This window comes from Euprymna scolopes, chromosome 21, assembly GCF_053919585.1.
Source record: "Euprymna scolopes isolate OS-2025 chromosome 21, ASM5391958v1, whole genome shotgun sequence".
NCBI lineage: Eukaryota > Metazoa > Mollusca > Cephalopoda > Sepiida > Sepiolidae > Euprymna > Euprymna scolopes.
Genome location: NC_136502.1, coordinates 58,329,347 through 58,347,101, shown reverse-complemented (window position 1 = coordinate 58,347,101; position 17,755 = coordinate 58,329,347). Strand labels below are relative to the sequence as shown.

The following is a 17,755-nucleotide window of genomic DNA, read 5'->3' as shown; positions in this document are numbered from 1 at the left end:
CTTTCGTTCTTATTAGTACCTTACCAAATGGTTTCATGGTTTGTCTCGAGCGATTTTCATAAAAAGCATAATAAAATAATACGCCCCAATAATAACAAACGAAAATTAAATAATCAGAAAGTTTGAATTGTAAGCTTAAATGCTACTTGGGTCTGACTTTGAAAATCTAACAGAATAATTTTAATAGATCAGTCAACTATTCAGTCAACTATTAAGTTATCTTGTGTCAAGTAGTCATCAAAATAACGTCTTATTCTTCAGGTAAAAGTAACACCCGCTGCTACACATGCTTGTTGTTCTTCTTGTCACTACTTGAGTTGAATAGAATATTGTTTACATGACTAGTTGTTCCTTAAAATCATTAACATCTTTAGCATCGACAACGCATTCCGGCAGTTCATTTCAACAGGTGACCAAGTGTAGTCTAAATGAAAACTTCCTAGTGTTCTTTTTTCTTCGTTCTGTTGGTTGTGCCGTGAAGTAGTTAGTGTTGTTGATTGATCTTGTTTTTTCCTATCAGGAACTTATAGGCATGAATGATATCGCATCATCGACACTGTTGACAATACGTCGATGGCAGCATTGTAACTTGAATAAAAATCAAAGTTAGAATAATGATGACTTATGACTGAACTGAGTCCACAACATCGCATACGCAACATGTTCAGTCATTATCTGGAATAGTAATCACTGTATAAGTATAGTTATCCTTGCATCTACAGTCATTTTGTTATTGTTTCTGCCATCAACGATGCGCATCTCTATAAAAAACAAAACAAAAAAAAAACCCAAAACAAAACAAAAACGATCCAATTTTAACGTGAAATAATAGTTGCAGTGTCTTTGCAAGCCGCGTGAACCGTCCGCAGTATCTTTTGCGAGACACGTGGTGGACTGCGTACGTTGGAGCATCCTTTCAATAGGCGCGGACTGCACACGTTAGTTTGCTTGCAAGATACATGGACTGCATATTTCGCAGTGCCCTTACTAGCCACGTGTGGGTTGTAAGTTCTCACAGGATACATTGAGTGCATACATTTATGCACCCTTGCATTATGTTTTAGCAGCCTCCTTGCACAATACGCCAACGATGTAGTCGCAGCATCTTTACAAGATGCACCGATTGCATACACAACGTAAATCAGTGTAGTTATAGTGGATGCATATAAAACTGAATACAGCGACTATGTGCACAAGTTACATAACTGCGAATACCATAACATTATTCTAACATATACTCAACCCTCGTGCATAACGTTGTTTTGACGTATCTTCGAATACACGTTAACTGTATGTGTAGTGGTATCCTTTGGTGATGTTTTTGTTGTTTTTACCGATATGTACATTGTAGGCTTACATAAATATACCGATGTAATACCTACGCAAATGATAAAACAAAAGTTTTTAAGAAGTAAAACTTTTTCCTGTTAATGTTTTCTTCAGATTGCCGTTTTCTTAGCCAAGTATATAAAATAATAGTAAAATCCTATCTTAAAATTTCGACTGACTTTGGAAGTTTATTTATTTATTTTATTATTGTTCTTATTTGTTTATCTTTCGTTCTTTTCTAACTTGAGGAAGGACCGGATCGGATCACCCCTACCCAACACCACTTTGTAAAAAGGTAGAAAGGGGGTTAAGAGTGTTTTAGAGATAAAGAAGGAGATTGTTGAGTGATTGAGAGAGAGAAAGAGACAGACAAATAGGGATTGGGAGTACTTAGAGAGTAAAAGAGAAATGGAGAGAGAGGGGACGGCTGCTTTAGAGAATGCGTGAGAGAGAGAGAGAGAGAGAGAGAGAGAGGTGCGCGTATGATGGCCCACGCCAAAAAAAACAAAACAAAACAAAAAAACTTAGTTTTTAAAGGAAGGTGTAGTCATTCAGGAAGAAAATATCTTCAAATAAAAACTACTGACAAACAAACGTAGACTCACTGCAAAGGCAAAGGACGTACTTACACGACGTAGTTGTTTTTGAAAAAGGAAAACAGGTACTTCCACACTTTAAGGAAATCAAATTTTGGTAAGTTTAATTATAACAAAAAAATTTAAACGGTTATTTTTATCTGTTTTAAATGACCTCTTTTGGCTGAAAACTTGGGCTAAAATATTTAGCTTGTCAAAGAAAATGAATATAAGTTTGGTAAATATTTTATATGGATTTTTAAAGTGTATTTTACTCTAAGAATAATTAGTAATGCTTGAAAAAAATAGAAATCTTTATTTCAAAAGTTTTCCAATTAGGTTACAAAGAATAATCGGTGTTTACATCGACGACCCACATGATTGTCCATTTTGATTCAATAAATTCCGGCATCGAGTTACGTACGATATAAAAACTAAAAGCGACCACACAAAATGAAACCCGGGTTCCTAAAAAGCAGAAGACGAAAACAAACAAAAAATATAAAATAAAATAATAAAAATCCGATTTATTTACGTTGTATTTTATTAATTTTAAGCTGATGTATTTATATTGTTGCATTGTATTTTACAAAAAATAAATGTAACCAACATTGTAAAAAAAAAAAAAAAAAATAATGTACTTATATAGAAATTTGATTTTTTTTTTTTTTAACCCTAACCTAATTGAAATCCCAACCTAAATGGCTGCAATTAATTCAGTAAAAGTCTATTTGATTTGGTTTAAATTCTGTAGAAGTATCAAAAATGCAATGTAAATATCTATTTTTTCAGGAACCAGAGTTCACTTTGTGTAGTCTTCTTTCGGCTGTTGTAACTAGTTACCAGAATTTACCAAATCAGTATAGGCAGCCGGGTTTGGACTGGTTCTCGCTAGTTGTCATACTAGATACTAGCCGATGTTCGCCTTGCAAACTAGAGTCTGCCCCCTGGACCATCTGACAGATCCCTTATTGCTGTATGAGGCATGGTCGACCCTCCTAGATATGACCTCCTACTTTATGGAACCTGTTGGTTTATTGTTGGTCGCCTGAGACGCTTCTATCAGGAAGCCGAACACTCGGTTTTCTGCTATTTTTGCACCCATTTCACGATGCCCCCTATCTGGGAGGGGGGCATGTTAGATTGAGGTAAAATAGAAACTATCGTAGTCACCATATCTGAAGTCGAAAATTGCGAATAATCGGTGTTAATAAAAAAAAAAAACATCACCACTTATATTTTAGGCCGCTTATTTAAATTTATTTTTTCACAATGTTTTATTTTTTTTATCACCAACAATTATTGGATTTTCTCGCTCACACGCCCCTATTCCGAATTCGTAACCATGGACCGTTATCAGTAATACCAAAACGGTCAACGTTTTAAATTTAATTTAAATGCTTTCAAACCCATAAGAATTATTACAGATAATCAAATTAAAAAAAAATAAAAATAATAATAATTTTATTTTTCATTCGAATTATTTGACGGTTTTTAATAATCAAGTAAAAATACAAGGTTCAGTTATTAATTATTAAACAAAAGTGCACAATTATTAATAAGTTCAAACGTTTATATTAGTGGCCTGGCAAGGCCACAAGGGAGATAACCCAGTAAAAAAAAAAAAACCGTAAGCAAAATTCATCTCATAGCAGCAAAACTGAAGCTAACCTGCCAGGACACTATATATACAAATATAGGCAAATGTGAGTATATTTTATTAGTTTGAAAATATTGGTTCTTTTTTTAACAATTGTTATAAAATTTTAAGCATAGAATAGTATTATAATCTTCAAAAAGTTTGTAAATTTTCGTAGTTTCATCCCATAGAACCAAAGATATGAACATTTCAAATTCAATTTGGCTACGCGCGCGTGTGTGTGTGTATAGATAGATAGATAGACAAATAGATAGACCACCGTTTTTGTCAATTTTTAAAGTTCCAAATCTCAGCGACTATTGACCAGAATTTGACAAATGAAGGCTCGTTGGAAAGGTAATGATCTGAATTGTGTAGTGGGGTATGTGACATTTGCCCTTAAGGTCGCACATTAAATAGGTCCTTCATCATTCAGAGCCTATTTTTAGCACTTTTTTACGGCCATAAAATGTTTCAGTTATGGTAATTTGTTTTACTAGTTTTGCATATGGATTACAAAATATCTGATATTTCCCCAAAACCTCTGACCTTGATAGAGGGGAATCTAAAACTTGCTGCTATGGTTTCAAATGATCTGAAATAATAGCAAGTGGAGACTTGATTCCAAATATTTCTCATATGTTATAACTTCCCTCTTTGGTTTTCATACATAAAGTAAATTTCACGGTGTATATGGATTTGATACTGAACATATTCATAATCATACCGTATTTCCAAAAGAGGGGAGATAAACATATGAGAAATATTTAGAATCAAGTCTCCCCTTGCTGTTATTTCAAATCATTTGGAACCATAGCAGCAAGTTTTAGCTTTCCTCCATCAAGGCCAGAGGGTTTGGGGAAAAATGATAAAAATAAAAATTCCGTCAAAAGTTAAGAGCCCTAAAATAATTGGATATTTTGGGAGATTAACACTGGTTCGCAATTTTCAGCTTTATGGTGGACATGATGGTCATCATATTTTTTTTTTTTTTTTTTTTTTTTTTTTTTTTTTAGTTTTCATATCAGTTTGGTCAGGCTGGGGATGGAGCATCTTACCGGATGTCAAACATTCACCTGCTATCTAATTCCAACTGACATCTTTTTTAAAATTCTAACTGTCCCTTTAAGTGCAATTGTTTGAATCTCTCTTGCATTTGGTTCACCGGGTATGTTTGCCAGGTAGTTTTTATGAGTCCAGCTGTTCCTATCACAACTGGAATGATAGATATCTTAAGATTTCAGTTTCTTTTCATATCGTACATAAGCCCTTGCTATTTCGTTATCTTTTCCCTTTCAGCTCTGTTTAACTCAGCATCATTGGAGACTCTAATTCTACTAAGGTTGCTTCTTTCTCCTTGTCCCATATCCGATATGACATATCGTATGAATCTGAAGATTCTATTGTTGGTATTGATTTCCCCAATATATTTTCTAGTCAGAATTCTTTCTATATAGACATTAGGTAATTACGAGATGGACCATGTGAAGGTTGCCAACGCCCCGAGTGAAAGTTATTTTTGTGGAAACACCCAGATCGTCAGTCTGTGTTGTCAACCACTTGACCACTAGGTAAATTTTCAGATTAGGTCCACCTCCACAATTTTCTTTTAAATGACGACTATTAGAGGTTTTCGACTATACTGAATACAAAAATCGCATTGAAATTTTGCAGAAATAAGTAGTTATCAAGATATAAAAAGTTGTATTATGCATTGTATTCTTTGGCGGCCATCTTTTTTACGCGCGTGCGCGCCATAAACAAATCTACTTATCTATGACTGACACTGCACATGCGTAAAAAAGATGGCCGCTGACGAATACAATGCATAATGCAACTTTTTATATCTCGATAACTAATTATTTCTGCAAAATTTCAATGCGATTTTTGTATTCAGCATAGTCGAAAACCTCTACAAGTCGTCAGTGTGCATAGTCGAAAACCTAGAAAAGGTGCCATTTAAAAGAAAATTGTGGCGGTGGCCGGTGGGGTGGACCTAATCTAAACAAAATACCGACCACTGTTTACAATCCCGGTAGACGTCATGAAGTGGATACTAGCTGGCTTAATTTTTAACCTTGTTGCAGTGCAAAGGCGCCAAATAGCGGAACGAACGTTGGCTTTTAAAAAATCCTTTCTGCGTTTTAATTTTTAAAAACAAAGTAATTATATTCAGACTCGTTCCGCAAACTTTGAAAAATTGTAATGTCAGATCACAATTACCGACAAAACAAAACAAAACAAAAACAAATTAAGCCATGTGTCTTATTTGTTCGTTGAACTTCCTGTTTCTATCTTCTCTTACATTGTCATTCTTTTCTATTTGTACCAGTTAAAAACTGTAACATCTACCTGTTTAAAAAGTATAGACTGATGCAATGATGCATTTAAGTTTTAAGTGAAAAACTAACTTAGGTTTGATTTTTTAAAATTAATTTGTTTGAACTTTTAAAACATTTTTAAATGTATTTCATATTAGTGTCCTCCTGCCCTCTGTGCTTTTACGTATCTCGCACAAGGTCAGGTGTATTTTTTTTTTTAACTTGAATAAGTGCACTTTGACCTACAGAAAATGTTTGAGCAGCCCCATTGTCATTCCCGGTAGGGGCACTTCAGGCGATTAGCATTAAAATAACGCCCCAGAGAGGAGGTAAAACCTTGGAAGATAGGCCTTTTAAGACTTCTCGGACCGATAACTACAAAGTTACTTTCAGATTATCGAGAGGTTTGATAACAATACAAATGATATGGTTCTTGTGACTCTTTTGCCTCCCAATTTTTCGTCTGCTAAAATTTTAATCACGTGATTACGGTGCAGCGACAATAAAATAAACCATTCATTCAAGAGCCGCTTGTTATGGATTTAGCTGAATACGATATTAAAAATCACTTTATTGGTACTTATGCATTTATGTTACCGGGCTGGCGGGTGTTTTGTAACTATTCTATACTTTCACCTAACAATTTAATAAACAAAAAAGATATCGTAAAACTTGAATTTATATATATATATATATATATATATATATATATATATAAAGTGAACGTGTCTGTGTGTCTGTGTACATTTCCCTACGCAATAACTCTGTCAATTTTAAGTCTAAAGACTCGTAATTTGATATACAGGGTACTGAGATTTGGGATTTGTGATCAGTTTTCGGCCAGAAATTTGGCTGTTAAGGGGTCAAAGTTCAACGATTTGACTTTTGAGAACTCTACCAAACTCCTCCGACAGTTTTGGGTCTAAACACTTGAAATTTCAGATATAGGTTCCTTGGACATGGATCTAACTTAATAACTTGATCTGAACCCAAAACAAATGTTAAGGGGGCCATAATAGGGGTCAAAGTTTAAAAAAATTTGACCTCTGCGGTCTCTACCAAATTACACAGACAATTTCTGGTCTAAACATTTGAAATTTTACATAAAGGGTATTCAGAGATAGGGCAAGCTTTTTAATCGGTTTGGGTCGAAAATTTTTAGTTACCAATACATAAATGTATGTATGTTCGTATGTATGTTTGCATGTGTGCCTAAAACTTTCAACAAAGGCGGCGGATTTTACCCATATTAGAATCGTTTAGAAGTTCGACCTTTCATACAACAAATATCGAAAAATTGGCTAACAACACCTTCAAGTAGGCACTTTTCTACAGGGGGGGGGTCGTTTTTTCGACAATATTTTTTAAAGTTATCCTCTCCTTTCGATTGTCTAGCCTTAATTTAAACATGAGTTTCTGGTTTGGCGGTAGTTGTAACCACAAAGACGTCAGTATTTTTACCCCCCGTTCTTTTCTTCCTTCGCGGTTCGAGCCTGCCTTCCTACGACCACTTTTTTTTTTTTTTTTTTTTTTTTACTCAACATACACATCCAAACACCTGGGCAACACCGGGCTGAAATGCTAATATATATATATATATATAAATATATATATATATATATATATATATATATATATATATATATATATATAATTAAGAATTTATATATAAAAATAGTTAAATTGAATTTTTAAAATATTCTTACTGCTGCAATATTTTAAGTTATAAATTTATTATATTTTTACTAGAATATCTTGTCTTTTTCTTTTCCAATTTTAACAACTAGTCCTTTTACTTTTCTGTTTAATCTTAGCCATATTACTTTTCATGCTCACGTTTTTCTACGTAATCCATGATTTTTCCAGACTTTTCTTTGAAATAATATTTTCTTTTTTGTGTTCAATATCATATGCATTGTTAACAATCCATAAAAATTATTACCAACTTCTTAAATTGACTAACTAAAAAAAATCAAATAAAAGACGTAAATAAGTAAATAAACAGAAAAAGGAGACAAAAATAAGAGAGAAACAGAATTAACGGGCAACGTCATAAGTGAAAGATTATCAGCCCTAGCATGGCAAAGAGCATAACTTTTGTTTACTCTCTCTATATAACCCAAATAAGATGGCATGCGAGCGACATTCCCACTATGATTTATGAAGGTGTTGATGACGAAAAAGTTGCTATGGTAACCAACAGCCAATCAGAAGAAACCATCTCTCATGTTCCTTACTTATTCTGAAGATTTTTGAACATCAGTAATTTTATTATAACTTTTGTTTTAATGAAGGAAGATTGAAAATTTTTATTGCAAAATACAGCTGAGAAGGTGACATATAAACCGAAAAAATTGTTTGAAATTTGGTTGCAAAATTATTGAACAGTGAAGCTTTAAAGCAGTTCTAAATGAGTAAAACTAACATTTAACTATATATTCAAACACTACCGTGTTTGAATTATATATATATATATATATATATATATATATATATATATATATATATATATATATATGTATTGAGTATTGTTGTTACCTCTGAGCTGATGCTTCAAGCTCTAGTCTCTCCTTCTTAGACAGGTTAAGTAAGAAAAAACTTCTAATCTAATAGATTCCTCTGTTGTCTACCAAACTCCAACCTCTCTTCCATTGCCACAATATTGCGTCTCTGTACTTGTTCTTCTTCAATGGAATATCCTCTGAACTTACTAAACTTGTGTCCCATATATAAATATAAATACCCCCAATCAACTTGACAATCAGTAAAATTCCACCTTTTAACTAGACATTTTCAGATGCTTGAATACTATAAAAGTTTCTTTCCTTGAACTGTTTGCTTTTGAAATTTCTTCCTACTCCCTTTTTCCTCGACTGCCAAGATGCATAAATTTAGATTTCATGTGAATAAACAACTTGGTACACAACCTCTCAATTAGTATGTCCTTATTAATCTGGTCCTTACATCCCAGTTGTAATATGCCTTGTTTGTGGTGAACGTAAGCTAAATAATAAAAAAGGAAAAAGCATAGATTAGTGTACAACAACATAACGTTGATTTAACAGGTTGAAGGTTATGTAGTATCAAATGATCATTACAGATTAAATTAGTTTCAAAATGACTGTATTTCATGCTGTAATGGGTTAAAAAGATAGGTTTCAAATTCATAATTTTATACTAGTAGAAAAGACACACATTTTTTAGTTCACATATAATAAATTATTATGAGTGACACATGTAGAAATTCCATAGTCATTTAAAGAAAATAAATTAGAATTAATGTACATGGTGAAGTTTTTGACAATGACTTCTGACATTGCAGAGGGTTGACTATGTCCCTATTGCTATTCTCAGCCAACACGCTCATTTTAAAGTCTCTTCAATCCTGCTTAATAACCATCCGATAGAACTTGACGGAGCTCTGAAGTTCACAGTGCAACATGGGTATCTAAGCAATTATGATACCACCATGAAGACAATGCCAGATTTCTTAGGACCACTGTGCATGGGTTGTCTTCATTCAGGATGTAATGCAGGTCAGGAAAGAAATCGGTTCAACAATAATGGGATGACTCCCTTAAAAATGCCACTCATGAAATCATTAATAAAATCAAAAATTCTTTTCTGCATTCCAATTATATTTGATACAAATAAATTTCAATCTATATCTGACTGGTTCACCAATTTTCACTCATGAATATCCAAGTTTTTTTTTTTTTTGTCTTTCAATAATATTCTCTAAATGTACACCTTTTTCCTGAGACTAATTGGTGCCATTGGAGACTTTCAACGAGATTAGTTGGGTTCAATGGAACCTGTAACGACCCCCTGGTGCCATCAGTGACCTGCAGCAAGACCCCTTGGTACTGTCAGCAACCTGCTACAAAACACCTGGTGCCTTCAGAAACCAACAATGGGGCCCCCTGGTTCCTTTAGAGACCTGCAATGGGGCCCTCTGGTTCCTTTGGAGACCTGCAATGGGGCCCTCTGGTTCCTTTGGAGACCTGCAATGGGGCCCTCTGGTTCCTTTGGAGACCTGCAGCGGAGCCCCCTGGTACCATCGGAGACCTGCAGCGGAGCCCCCTGGTACCATCGGAGACCTGCAGCGGGGCCCCCTGGTACCATCGGAGACCTGCAACAGGGCCCCCTGGTGCCGTCGGAGACTTGCAACAAGACCTTATTTTCTCAGGACCACATCAGAAAACTACTTTTTAACATACAAACAATAGAATTATTGCTCTTGTATTGTTATACAATTATGATCACATTACAGATATTACTTATCTTCTTGTTGTGCATGGTAGGAGTCATACAGCATACTTGTATTTACACATCAGTTCTCATTAGATCAGCAAAGATGTTGAGATTGATCAAGTGATCAGTTGGGAATATCAGGCATTGTATATGGAGGGCAGCAACATATCCTTGCAAGAAAATTAATCAAAATCATCTCTTGACTGGGATATACATGCATCTGGGGAATGCTTATGAATTTAATGTTAGTTAGAAATTGTGAGATCACCAAAGTTAAGCAATGTTTGATAAGTACCAGATGGGTAACTGTTTGGGAGCACTAGGCTCTGTATGTTGAAGAGTAGTCACACCTCCATGCAAAAAAAATCATTTCTCTTGATCGAGAAGTACATACAACTAAGCATCATTTATGAATTTAACATTAACATTTAATATTAGTTAGAAATTTCCTTCTTGAAGGAAGAAACTGGCTTAACTTTCTCAGGGTGAATACCAAACCAGAACAGATTGGGGCAGTGAGTATCCTTTGTTTTTAAAGATCAGACCAACAAACGATTCAGAATTCACTATTGTTTTATGTGGGTCATAAACACAAACGTTTTGAATGTGTTGATAAGGATTAAAATTAAAACATATTTTAGAATTTCTTCACTGACATTACTTAAAAAACAGAAAAAAACTTCATTATTCCTAAAATTAAATTAATTAATGAAAAACACTTGTGCAGCTAGAGAAAATGTTTGAAATGGACAGATGCCAAACTGTAATGTTAAAAATCGCTGCACAGAGGATGTTTTTGGCTTCCAGCCATCTTAATAGTATAAGCCGTCTTATCTCAGAAAGCGCTTAAAGAATTTTTTTCTAACAGAATGTACAGTTCTTGAAGTTTCTTTTCCTCACCCCATAGCATCAGTCAACAGACAACATTTCTTCAATCTCTTGTTCTTGTTTCTATTTATTTGCTTCCCCATGTGATTAGAGTAAAACACAAGATTGTTTTTTAATGTGACGAAAATTCAGTTTACCCCAACAAGAGGCACTTTGGATTCGGATAAAAAAATCTTCTCAGTCTAGAAGGATTTATATTTCACTATCAGAGGAAAGAACAGATGTTACACTTTGAATTATTTATTAGGTGTAAAATAAAATAAAATTCTATTTAACAAATTTCAGGATCGTTAAAAGTGTGAAAAAGTGGGCTCATTGGTCATCCTCTGCCTATCCTACTCTTAGGTCACCACAATACCACACTTAGTCTAGGAGCCATCCTTCGTAAAACATTCTAATGTATTGAAAACTTAATTTTATATAAATTCATTGGAAGTAGGGAATGAGAAAACAAAAACAAAATAAATAAATAAAAAAAATGGTAACCCAACCTTTTCTAAAGAATACTGTTTCCTGGCTTGTTTAGGACTGAAAACACACAAATTAACCTAAGTGGGAGTGAGACTTAAGCAAAATTCTTGTCATTTTCATTCTTCTATATATAATAAGGCTGTTGCTACTCATTAGTGCTGCCATTCTCTTTAATCTTATATTTTAACTGTTCTCGACTCGTGGATGTTAAGTGTTTAATACATTGTAAGCTAACGGATCACAACTACTACCAACTTTTCCTGCACTTTGATTTCATTAAAAAATTGATGAACTGTGACGTTAGGAGATTCTGCTTGCATAACTAAAATGGATAATATAGAAGTAAAGAAATTTATAATTTTGCCACCAAATTTATACATGTAGCATCAACTATCATTTATATATATGTACTAGCAGGGAGACTCGACGTTGCCCGGGATTGAATCATGATCAATGATTATTTCACACTCCTATATTTTTATTGTGATCAAAATCTGTGAAATCGGCCGGGAGAAAGCTTCACATGCCTCCATGCAGTAATTTAATCCAAAATATATGTTATTCTACATTGCACTCTGTTCCTTTAATAAAATTATTTTACATAAACTTCTTTCCAGTTAAAAAAAAAAAAACATTAAGAAATTTACATGCGGGTTTCAACCTACAGACCACAAAAAAAAACAAAACATGTAAATTTTCAAGTCTTATAAGATTTGCAGTTAACAAAAAAAAAATGAAGAAATTTACATTCAAAGTTTGAACCTACAGACCATGTCATGCCCCCCCCCTAAAAAAACACTATCGACTTACCAACAGTAGAATTTTCACAGCCCGTTGTTTTATCATTGTTGCTAAGCGACGACATGGAAAAAATGGCTTTACCGATGATGGATAAATTAAAATAATGGTTTCGATTATCGGTAATTATCGAGGGTATTCTGAGACAAAACTTAACTAAGATCACTCCCAGACTTATACAATAAAATTCTGTAAATTTTAAAGAAAATCTGTTTAGCTGTTTCGGCGTCTATAAGAAACGAACTCACACACACAAAGTTGCATTTATATAATTGTAGATAAATATACATATATATAAATGTTCAATTGACAATTTTTGAAAACACATGTTCTTTTATTTTCTCATAAGAGTATATGTTGCAGATCTGTTTTGCTAGCAATCTTCAACAAATAGCCTGACCCTGACCTGTTGGGTCATAACCTTTACCACTATTTGTTCCCCTTTTATTTCATTTGACACTTAAAAAACTGTGATATCAGTTTCAAAACTTTTGAGATGAGGATTGATAATGTGTGTTATTTGTATTATTCATACTACTATTCTCATTTTGGTTGTTAAGATTTTTTGGCAACCTTTCAACGGATTTAACAGAGTGGAACATAAAAATCCCATGCAAAAGAACAGCACGAAAATAAAATAAATATACAACCGATTTTTTTTTATATTGATCTGTATAATTTTTCAGTTCTGAAATTTTTTACAAATTTTATTTAAAAATTTGAAGGCTTGTAAAAGAAATTTTAAATGAATGATCGCATTAGGCCAAAAGCTTTCCAACTAATCCTGAAATAAAGCAAAACTTTAAAACAGTTTCAGTAAGTTAAAAATATTTAGATCTCGATTTTTCAGTCGTTAAGCACGCAACATAGAAGCTAAAAATCAAGTAAATTACTGCAACCATGTTGGATCCATTATTTTTACAAACCTTCAAAGCTTTGAAATGAATTTTAAATAAAACAAACATCATAAAAAGTTTAATAACTGAAAATCTATGCAAAATGATAGAAAATTGTCATTTTTTATATTCAGTAAAAGTTATTTGTTTATATTTATTATTTGCTTCCTTTTTGTAATGTTAGCCAGACTGCATTTTTGCCAATTCCCAAGTTCAACGGAAACATTGGCTAACAAATCCAAGCGTTCGATATTTGCTAAACAGCATGAAACCTGAATATTTAACATTTAGGATATTCCTTTGTAGTCATATGGAACTATATGAACACACACACACTCGAGTGTTGTTATGAATAAATCATACAGATCGATGCAGAAAGCAGCACGAAATTTCCATATAGTCTTGTTAGTAATCATAATACTTATATATGTGTATGTGTTAAATCTTTTTAAATTATCATTTCTATATTACAATCAAATCGGGCTTCTGTTATTTAAATCAACAATACAACATATTTTGGGAATACTATATATATATACAGAGTGGAACAAGAAATTTGGCGCCCTAAAGAAAACAGCACTACAGCTTTATTTTAAAACTTTTATTGAAAGAATCAATTCCGGTAACTTAATTATGTAGTAGAGCTGACATCTATTTAATGTAGCTGCCTTTAGTCTCAATCACCGCCTGGATATGGGTCCGGAAATGAGAGCATACCTTTTTCACAAGTGCTGATTGAAGCTTGGTAGATGGCGACGATCAGGCTGGCTTTAGTGTTGTGGGAGGTCATGTTGGTGATCTTCTCAACATATGACCAAATAAAGTAGTTTAGTGGGGTTAGGTTGGGGGGAGAGGGGGGCCAGTGAGAGAAAGGTACAAAATCGTAGCACTCCTTCTGCAACCACGCCTGTATCTGGTTGGACTTGTGGGCCAGCTGCCATACTCAGGGTTTGCCAGCCACCACCTGATTGCATAAGGAAATTACCACACTCTTCAGCAAAACCAGGTACACTTTGGTGTTGACTTTCAAACCGACTTCGAAGATATGAGGTGGCATGATGTGGCCCTCACTTGAAACCGGACCATAACCATGGCAGAAAGAGGTCATCTGATGCCTTGAGCTGTGCCCTCAAATGTTGAACCGTCCGGATTTGCATTTTGAGGATGCTAGTAATGGTCCTGTTGTCATAACTTGGTAGAGAACATGAGTTGTACATCTCTGATCTCGCTTGTTGAACATTGTGTCACTTTCAGACATGATAGAAGGACCCTATCGCTCTTGGGATTTATACACAACTGGCCAACTAGTGATGGTTTGCAACAAAAAAACGGTTTTCATCAAACGGAAATGGAATCATGTTATCTTTTCTAGGGTGGTAATTTTATCGTTCCACCCTGTAGTACAAATGAGGATCAACGAATGTTCCACAATATACTTTGTCACAGAAAATCAAATCGATTGCCTGCTCTAGTTGGTGCAGTGCACCCGGTTGCAGCTTCACAAGCCTTCCCGTAGTGACTTAGTCCATAATACGTTTTAGTCTATATTGCATCGTAGAGAACCTTTTGTTGAGTTTTCAAAATTATTTTTATATAATGGCTTGAATCAAAGTTTGAAATGCTAAAAGTCAAGTATCATGGTTCAATTGTGTTCCAAACAGAAACTATTATTTCAAATGCTCACCTATCTTATCAAGAAACCTACTGTTGATTTTATACTCTGGGCCCTTTTGCTTGTGCGATTGTAAAACTTCTCAAATGCACTCATTATGTTGGGCTTTATAAGGGTGTTAATTTGTTCAAAATTAGATTATTCCTTTTTTGATTAATGATTCTCAATACTTGTCAGAAACATTCAGATACAAAAACTAAGTACATTTGTGTGAAATTAAAAAAAATCAGCCCAACCGTTTCGGAGTCCATAGAGAATGAACTTGCACATGCATAGACAAAGTGCCTTTTATATATAAGTAGAGATAGAGATAATATTTCATCTTATTCAATTGTAATTTTTATTTTTCCTGTATATGTGTGATAGTTTTGTGTGAGTGATTTAATACAACAAAAAGGATAAGCTACGAAAATTCTTTCTCAAAATATTTGATGATTCATTTTCGAGGGAGGTAATTTAAATTAAATTAAAAATTTAGAAAGAAACATGGAGTTCAGAAAGGAGTGAGAGTAACTGACTGCTTGCTCCCATTCCTCTAATTCCTTCGCACAGTGACGCAAACACTTTTGTTTTTATTGCTTTTAAATTAAATAAAAAAAATAAGCATAAAAAATAGCCCATCTCCGCATACACATCATTGCCCAGGCATTTTTATTTTCAATTCTTTACAATCTTCTTTAACAGATAAATGAAGTAGCGAACTTTGCGAAAGGATAGCGAGCTGGAAATATTGGTTACTTTATATGTATCTCTACCATCAAAGGAAAGTTGTGTGTACGAGCGAGTTTATTCCCTACACATTCATAAACAGCTGGGCTGATATTTTTTAAATTTCACACAAAGGTCCTTAATGTGTTTGGGAGTGTTCTTACATAGGTTTTGTATTGGAATGGATCTGATCAGTATCGAAAATCGAAATATCCGATTCAATAAGGAAGTCCTATTTTGACCAAAATAACACTTTTATACAAGCTAACATTACAAGTGTATTTGAGAAGTTTTATCACCGCACAAGCAGAAAGACCCAGCCTATAAAATTAACTGTAGATTCGTTTAAAAGACAGAAGAGCGTTTGAAATGAATATTTCTGTTTAGAGCACAAATGAACCACGATACTTGACTTTTGCATGTTAAACTTTAATTCAAGCCATTATATATAAAATAATTGTATAAAATGAACAGTAGATTCTCTACAATGCAATGTAAACTACAATGTTACAAAGTTACTGCAGGAAGGCATGTGAAGCTTCCTCCTGGTACACTACGTGGGTAGAGCAGGCAATCAATCGATTTGATTGAAAAATGGGCACTTTCACTGATTTCGATGACAATAAAAGTATGGGAGGGTGGAACATTTGTTGATCCTTATTCAATCCAGAACAACGTTGGGTCTCCCTGCTAGTATATATATATATATATATATATATATATATATATATACATATATTTTTTTTTTTTACTGACTATCTGGAAAATAGGTGTGTGTGTGTGTGTGTGTGTGTTAATATAAGAGGCTGAGTGTTACTGCTTTCTTTAACTTAAGCACCATATTTTCATCTAAATAAAACCGGTCTCAAATTACCTGCGTAGGCAGGTGAATGTGTGGGGTTCCGTGTGAACAGATGTGCACATATTTTCTAACTAAAGTTAGTCAGCACAGAATATTCCGTTTCGCTTTGTTTTCATTCTCTATCTCAGTACTTTTAGTTTAGTTAATAATTTTACCATTAAGAGTAAAATAGGTTTATGCTTTGGAACTTTTTAACTGAGGATTGATAATTTTTTTTTTTTTTGTACTACTGTTATTGTCTTGAATGTATTCTCACAATGATTCAGCTGATATAATTTCCAACTTTCATCAGGTGTGTCTTGTAAAACTCTGGAATCTGTGTGGAATTTTGGGAATCCTTTATTTAATGCATATGGGTATCTTTCTCTTGTTCCTCAGTGCAAAGCAAGGTTTTTATCTGACCCCTCACCTTCAAACAAAACAACATTTCTACACGAAATAATTGACGATGTTTTCCAATTTTTCGATATTATGTGTCTGAGAGACCGCTCTTTCTAACAATACTGTGTTCGTGCCTGTAGTGTACAATGCGGTTAACAAGTTTTTCAAGCAGACATGCGAACACATAGACAAACGTTTGCCTTTTATATAATAGAAGATAAATTAATTTTTCGGGTTTTTTTTTCATTTCTATTAAGAAGTCAATCTGAGTTGTCTTCACTTTGTTTCTTAAGAAGTTATTTTTTTCTCTCTGTTTTTCACTTTGAAGCCTTTCAAATCCACCAACAATTAATTATTTAAGTCAAGTAGATTTATATTGCTGGCAGTGTTTATATTCTTATTTTCTTCATGGAAAATTGGATGTACATAATTGTCTATTACCTATAAAATTGTATCCTGTATTTGGTGAATCATTAAACAAGCGAGTCTCCACTTTTTTTTTGTTTTGTTTTTTATACTATATATACTAGCAAAGATACCCGCATTTCGCTCAAGACTTTGCTGTGCGCTCAGTTACCCGCTTCAGCAGTAACTGGATGTTGTAAGAGTCACACCAAATATGACCTTAACTTGACCTTGAAAAATGGTGTGCATCATCCCTAGGTCGGAGACCATCATGTGAGATTTGGTCATGATCGGCCCAGTGGTGTGAGCTGTAGGACAGTATATATACATAGGCTATGACCTTGACCATTAACCTTTACTTTGAAAAATGGTGTGCACCAGCCTTAGATGAGGGTCCATCATCATGCCAGGTTTGTTCATGATCAGTCCAGTGGTGTGGGCTGTAGAAGAGTTGTACACATACACACACATTACTCCTTTATATATATATATGCATATATATATATATATATATATATATATATATATATATATATATATATAAGTTCTAAATTTG

General features: G+C 33.8%; 1 protein-coding gene across 6 annotated transcripts in view; it reads left to right on the top strand.

Annotated features, from left to right (window-relative positions):
• Positions 1-17,755, top strand: part of LOC145242393 (uncharacterized) — a 717,261-nt gene that overhangs the window by 258,316 nt on the left and 441,190 nt on the right. For 2 of the 6 annotated variants that reach the window (XM_080105419.1, XM_080105418.1), the window contains exon 1: positions 154-2,022. The exons of the other annotated variants lie outside the window; for them this stretch is intronic. The gene's annotated coding sequence lies outside the window, so the exon portion shown is untranslated. Of the gene's footprint in view, positions 1-153; positions 2,023-17,755 lie in introns of those variants that run through there. 6 annotated transcript variants of the gene reach the window in all.